General features: G+C 37.7%; 1 pseudogene; it reads left to right on the forward strand.

Moving 5' to 3' along the window:
- The first annotated feature begins 6,559 nt into the window (after nucleotides 1–6,559).
- Nucleotides 6,560–7,497, forward strand: LOC102837377 (annotated as a pseudogene).
- The last annotated feature ends 242 nt before the right edge of the window (nucleotides 7,498–7,739 follow it).

Raw genomic sequence — 7,739 nt, forward strand, 5'->3', positions numbered from 1 at the left:
TCTTTAAAGTAAATAGCTAAAGAAAATGGGATGGGGGAAAAGATGAAGTAAAATTGCTGAAGAGAAGATTTCAAAGGGCAGCTTGGGAAGATTAAAGTATTGTAATGAAATGTGCAAAAACCTGGAATTAGAAAACCAAATAGAAAGATCACACTCAGCATTTCTCAAACTGAAAGAAATAAAGGAAAAAGTCAAGCCTAGAGTTATAATGGAGTCCTGGTGTAGTGCTGCAGGATAAGACCTGGGCTGCAAGGTCCATTTGAACCACAAGTTGGGCCATTCAAACCTACCAGTCACTCCTCAGAAACACTATAAAGGGTCACTATGAGTCAGAACCAACTTGACAGCACTCACCAACAATAAGAATTATAATACTGAAGGATCCTATAGGCAAGATATTGAACAACACAGGAAGTATCAAAAGAAAATGGAAGAAATGCATGAAGTCACTGTTCCAAAAAGAATTGGTCAGTGTAAAATCACTACAGGAGGTACATAAGATCCAGAACTGACGATACTGAAGGAAGAAGTCCACGCTACACTGAAGGCAATGGAGAAAAATCAAACTGCACTGATTCTCCTTTCTGGGGTTTGTGCTACAGTTGTTTAAGGAGAGATGCTCTCTTTTTGTTCAAGTCCCAAACTGATAGAACGTCAACGTGGATCGCTGGTGGGCATCCTGTCACTGTCAGCTGAAAGCTGGTTTGAGATTGAAGCCAACACAGTGGAAAGCTTTGAATACTTATTTCCAGCATGACAAAGAGACTCATTCCCATATTTACTGGTAACATGAACAGTTAAGTTCCCTCAAGTCAGTTTGACACAATTAATATAATATTCACAAGTATAATTATCTCTCTTTCTCTCCTCCTCCTCCTCTTTTCTCTGTCTCTCTTTATATATATACATCTATATACATATATAAGGAGCTCTGGTAGCGTAGTGGTTACGAATCGGGCTGCGAACCTTAAGGTCAGCGGTTCGAAACTACCAGCCACTCCGCGGGAGAAAGATGAGGCTTTCTACTCCCGTAAAGATTTACACCCTCGGAAACCCTGTACAGGGTCGCTATGGGTCGGACCCGACTCGATGGCACTTAACAACAACAACAACATAGTGTATATATTTATAAAATATATAAGTTCCTCCCATTGTTTAATCAAAATTTGTTTATATTTTGAAGATTTTTTTTTCTGTAGCTCACTATTCATTGTTTAGAGTGCATCAAAGTTTGTTACAACAGATTTGGTGTTTTTAATCAATTAGAAAATAGTCTTTTGTTTTTGCTCTTAGCTTCAAATTTAATTCATCTCATATTGCCATGATTACCTTTGGTTTCTTTTGCTTGTATTTTACTGTATAAGCTAAATATTTTTATTATGAAATAGAACATGAAGAAAGGGATGCATGAAACTTGAATGTATTGCTTACACAAAGGAACCCTTGCTGGCTAATGGTTAACTGCTTGGCTGTTAACCAAAAAGTTGGCCTGAACTCACCAAGCTCCCCTGCAGAGCTACTCCAGTAATGGTTGCTTGTTCTGAATGGGGCAGTTCTACTTTGCTAAACTATGCTCTATGAATTGAAATTGATTCAATAACAAGTAGCAATGGCTTAAAGAACATTTATCCACTATAACTCAGGTCAAGTAAAAGGATAAAGAACTTTGGCAGAGTTCCAGAAGACCCCAGTTTTTTCTCAAACGTCCCTTCAAATGTTACCACTATCCTGCTTTTTATGGAAATTGTCTCCTATCTCATCTTCATCTTTTAACTACTAGAGTGTGCATTCTTTAAGGTTTAGAATTGCCTGCTTCTAAAATTTATTTAAACAAAATTATTCAATTAAAAAAATTAGCTTCCATATTTTACTTAACTTATTTACTTTGGGTTAAAGATTTACTCATCGTCTTATACGTAAAAACAAAAGCCAAATCAGTTGCCATCAAGTTGGTTCCGTCTCATACTGACCATATAGGACACAGTAGAACCACCCCATGCAGATTCCAAGTCCGTAATCTATTTTTTTCTTTCAATTTTTTATTGTGAGGTGAGTGAAGAGCAGAGCACTAGTTTTATATTCAACAATTCATATACTTTGTTTCATCTTCAATGTAGCATCATTTATCCCACTTCCATTCTTTGTTTTTTGTTCCCATTCTTCCTTCTTTCCTAACCCATCTGAGCATGTCCTTGAGTAAATGCTGCCATTTAGATCCCAAGTGGTTGTCCATTCTATGGTATGTGTTTCTCACTAGTGTATCTCCTATGTACAGCTTGGTGAAGACTGAGCTGTAAGGGTGAGTACAGATCCAGATCTGAAAGGTAATGAAGGCCCAGAGTCTCAGGGTCCTAACAAAACTTATCTGACCACTAAGCTTAGTCATTTTTTTATGATTTTGAGTTAAGACCCACATTTTCTCTCACTCTATCTGAGACCTTCTAATGGGATTTCTTTCAGAGTCCTTGGTAGTAGCAGCCAGGCACCACCCAGTTCTGGTCTCAGGGGCATGGAGACTGATGTTCGTGTGGTCCATTCGATTTTAAGTGTCTATTTTCTTCACCCTCTTTTCCTCCAGAAATCAATTTAACACTGAATAAGTTGTTTTTGTTAAGTGTCATAGAATTAGTTCCAACTCATAGTGACCTTCCAAGAAGCAGCTGGTGAGTTTGAACTGCCGACTTTGTGATACAAGCTGACTTTTCAGTCCAGTATATATCCTATAATGTCAAACCAGAACTCTATGAAAAAGTTGGTAGAATTCTTCAATTTCGTCATCACTAACTTTAGTGGTTGGTTGATCCTTGGAGGCCAGAATGGCCAAATTTCATCTCTCATACTTCGGACATATTGTCAGGAGGGACTAGTCACTGGCGAAGGATATCATGTTTGGTAAGGTGGAGGGTCAGAAAAAAACAGGAAGACTCCCAGCGAGATGGACTGGCCAAGGGGCAACATCAGTAGACTCAAGCGTAGCAACAGTAGTGAGGTTGGCCCAGGATTGGGCAGTGTTTCATTCTGCTGTGCATAAGGTCGGTATGAATCAGTACTGACTAGATGGCACCTAACAACAACAACAAGAGCAAAGTAAGTTTGAATAAGAGTGGTATTGACTGGTCTTCTTTGTAGGTGTATGGATATTATCCTATCACAAAAAACATTATGCTTGGAATGTTCTTTTTGATAATGAATGTGATGCTATTCGTCTTCAATTTGTCATTCCCAGTATATTAAAACATATGATTGTCAGATTCAAAATGACCAAAACCAGTCCATTTCAGCTCACTAATGTCTGGGCTATCAATCTTTATGTGTTCCATTTAATGTTTGACAACTTCCAATTTTCCTAGATTCATACTTCATACATGCTGTGTTCCAATTACAAATGGATGTTTGCAGTTGTTTCTTCTCATTTTCAATTGTGACCCATCAGCAAGTGAAGGTCCTGAAAGCTTTACTCCACTCACGTCATCATGGCTAACTCTACTTTTAGGAGGCAACTCTTCCCCTATCATATTCTGAGTGCTTTCCAACATGAGGGGTTCATCTTCAGGCACTATAACTGCAATATTCTGGTGCTCTTCATAATATTTCAATATTCAATATTCTGGTATTCGCTGACAGTTTTCTACTACTATTTATAAGCTTTGCAGTGGATACACAGTTGGAAGTCATCCATTTTTCCTTCTTCCTAGTCTGGCTTAGTCTGAAGCTTGTCTGAAAGCTGTTTACCATGGTTGACACTGCTGGTATTTAAAATACCTGTACCATAGCTCCTAACATCACAACAACACCCACCACAATGTGACAAACTGACAGAGAAGCATTTATGTAACTAGAGCTTTTATCATGAATGTTGTTGTTGTTAATTGCCATCAAATGGGTTCCCACTCATAGCTACCCTGTTTAGGGTTTCTGACAAGCAGCTAGTGAGTTGTAACCATCGACGCTGTGGTTCAAAGTCCAGTGCTGATCCTACAGCACCCCATTCTATCAAATGCTTTTTCTTCATTTTTATGTTTTCATTTACTCATGTAATTGTATGTTGTTTTTCTCTTTCATTCTATTCATGTGGTTAATATACTGATTGATTTTTTTGTTGTTAAATTGACTCTGAATTTTTGTAATGAAGTCAAACTGTACGTGATGCGTTATCCTTTTTGTATATTGGTGAATCCATTTGTCACTATTTTATTTAGTACTTTGCATTTATATCTCAAGGGGAAAAGTCTTGTGATACTTCTTCATACCATCTTTGTCAGAAATTGGTGTCAAAATTATATTGACATTAAAAAACAAACTAGAAAGTTCTCGTTCTTTCTTTTATCTAAGTTTGTATACGATTAGCATTATTTCTTCCTTAATTATTTGTTGTAGTTACTTACTGAAATCATTTTGACCTTGAATTTTCTTGTTTTTTAAACATTAATCTGATTCTGATTATTTACTCTTTTTACTTCTTTAATTTATCTGCTCTGAATGTCTTTTTATTCTGCTTGTCCCTCTTGTGCTTTTTTATCTTTTCTGTTCTACTACGCATCTCTTATTTTACTAGCAGTTAGTTTTAAACATTTAGCCAACACCCTTAAGCCTACACAAATACCAAATTAGGTTTTAAAAGTTAGATGATAAATATGCTTTTATTCTCTCTAAAAGAGACTCAGAATGCTTCCCCTACTCTATCTTCTTCCTGCCTAATAAAATAATTGAAATTTTATTATGAGTTATTATAATATTTCTTTCATATTCCTCTTCTATTTTAAGAAACTGGATTTACATTTAAAAAATAAGATTTACTTGATTCATTGAAAATTGCTATTTTTCTTGTATTTCATCTTCCCCAATGTGAGCACTCAATTTTGATTAAATTTTCATTTGGAAGGCATACATATTCAAATCATTAGTAAGAGGTTCATGGGTGCAATTTTTTGAAGACTTACAGTCCTTGGCATAAAAGATTCTGGAACCATGGCCCTTTTCCTTAGATACACTTTAAATGTTTTCCAGTGTCTCTAGCATATAGTATTGCAGGTAAGAATTCTAATGCAAAATCATTCTCCTTTCCTTATAAATAACCGGTTCTTTCCTTTTAATAATTTGTAAAATATGTTTTTTATCCCTGGAACTTAAATTTTCACCACTAAGTGTTCATGTTATCATTATTAACTCTGAATGTAAATCTATGACTTTCAACTCAGGATGTTGGGTTAACTTAGGTCTCAATTTTTTTCCCTATATACGTTTCTTCATTTTTTTTCCATTTTCTTTTTTAGAACTGCTAGTCTTTGTCATATTTATAGCCTCCCCTTCTCTTTCTACTCATAATTTTCACATATTTGTCCTTTTTACTCTGTATTCTATAATATATTATGTCTATTTTTTTACATCAGAAATTAATTTTTTATTTTGATTTGTCAGTGTGATACATCTCCTTTCAGGCTTCTCATTCTCTCAAATTTCCAAACTTTATTTTATTTTTCCTTTGTAATTTCATTCTTACAAATACAACTTAGTTGTATCAGCACCACCAGCAAGTTAAAGTTCCTTGGACACTATTCAGGGAATAGAATAGTCTTAGGGACTTTGAGGTCTTGGTACTTTTCAAAGTAGATTAGCAGCAATGGGGTAGACAGACTAGATAGATTGCTGAATTGAAGCAGAAGGAATGATGTTGGGTTCATGAGCTTTTCCAGGTACACTGAGAGGAAAAGGGGACTATAGAGAGAAGCATTGGTTCTTAGCATGACATGCCATGTATAGCTGGTGTCCACAGGACTGAACTTGTACTAGGGCTGCAAATAACATACTAACTAGAAGGCAGAGCTCCTCTCAAGCTTTGTTCTTTGCCCTTTGAGATGCAAGTATCACCCTCTGGAAGGAGTTACTCTATGTTAATTGTATTTCAATAATGTTGTTCATTAACATAATCTCATGTGTAGAATCAGTAAACCCTGTACTAGATCCGTGGCTTGGATCCAGTCAGGCCCATATTTCTTATTAGTGAAGTAGGGGTGATGGAGTGGGTTAGGCCCTTTTCACAACAATTTTATGAAAATCAAACAATATGAATGTAACTATATGTTGTTGCTGGTAAGGTACCAGGAGAAAACAAGATGATGTTATGATTAATAATCAATGAAAATTAATTATAATTTAGAAAAGAAATAGGTTGCTTTGCACAGTAATAAACTCTCTGTTGCTGGAAGCATTCATGAGGAAATTGTACAACCCTCTTTTAGAAACGTTTAGAGAGAGTGATGCATAAGACATTAGAATTGTTGATCTCTGAGTCACTATTCAATTTTCTAAACGTCTGTGACTCATCCAGCACTTGGACATGTCATAGGTCAGGGAACTGAAATTTCCCTGAAGTTACACTAAACTACATTAATTCAAAATCAAGTATGAGCAAATATATATTCCAAATGGGGATAAAGTATGGTTGCAATATGTGGACATCTCTTTTACTAATAAAGGGGGAAAAATTACAATGATAATTCTCTGGTAAAATAATTAGCTGCATCCCATTGGTATCATCCTTTGGTTCTCTATAGGGAACATGGTGGCAGCTAGGGGTTGGTGGCATGGGCTCCTGAGGGCCACAGCAGTGGTCCGTTGGGCCGGGTGACCCTCAGTTCTGTGGCTGTCTGTAAGGAGGGAGAGCTCCCAGACTGACAGTCTCCATTGTCAGACCCTGGAATGAGGTGGCCCACAAGCAACTCTCAGTTTTTGGAGAGTATGTGACTGAAATCCTGCCCCAATATGTCCAACATGTTCAGGTGTTCTGCTTTGATGAATTAGAGATCTGTATCCAGTCCTGGTGTGGTGCTGTGGGCTAATGCATCAGACTGCAAAATCATTTGAACTGCAAGGTTGGTGGTTCAAACTCACCAGCTGCTCCATGGGAAACCTATACAGGGTGGCTATGGGTCAGAATTAACTTGATGGCACTTAACAATGACAACATCCATCCTGATGGAGTCATCCCGGTGTTGACATTCCTCAGGGATCATAGCAACGCCCAATTCAGATCCTTGGCTGACACCAGTAGTGGACATCCCAACCCGGCAAAACCATTTTGAGATTGTCTACAATCTGCTGTCTCTGCGCTTTAACTCATGGATCCATGTGAAGATCTATCTATACAGATGAGCTGATGCCCACTGAGTCCACAGTCTCTGTGCACAAAGCAGCCGATTAGTATGGGAGGAAGTTCAGGGATATGTTTAGAGTCTTCTTGGCTAACCACCCTGACCTAAGAAGGATCCTAACCTCTGTTATGAGGGGTATCCTTTCCAGAAAGATATCCCTCTATCAGGATATGTTGAGCTACACTATGATGATGAAGTGAAGCAGGCAGTGGCTGAGCTGGTGGAACTGGCCCACAAGGTCCAAAAATTTGACCTGAACAGGTCCTGGGAGGGATTTCCTGCCTATCATCAGCCTCCTGAGAGTCTTCAGCTTGAGGCCAAGACCAAAAAACCTGAAGCCACGTAGCTCCAGGGAAGCATTCTCTATAATTGAGTTCATGTAAATGGTGGTGGTGGTTATGTGCTGTGGAGTGAGTTCCAACTCCACAGCATACCACCAACCAAAATGCCACCAGAGCTCCTTATCCATGTAAATACAATCCTTCAAAGACTCAAAAATGAGAGAGAGAGAGAGAGAGAGAGAGAGAGAGAGAGAGAGAGAGAGAGAATGGCTCCCTGATATAATTAACAAAATTTGAAAATTTTCTT

The sequence above is a fragment of the Chrysochloris asiatica genome, unplaced genomic scaffold (genome assembly GCF_000296735.1).
Source record: "Chrysochloris asiatica unplaced genomic scaffold, ChrAsi1.0 scaffold00177, whole genome shotgun sequence".
Lineage (NCBI taxonomy): Eukaryota > Metazoa > Chordata > Mammalia > Afrosoricida > Chrysochloridae > Chrysochloris > Chrysochloris asiatica.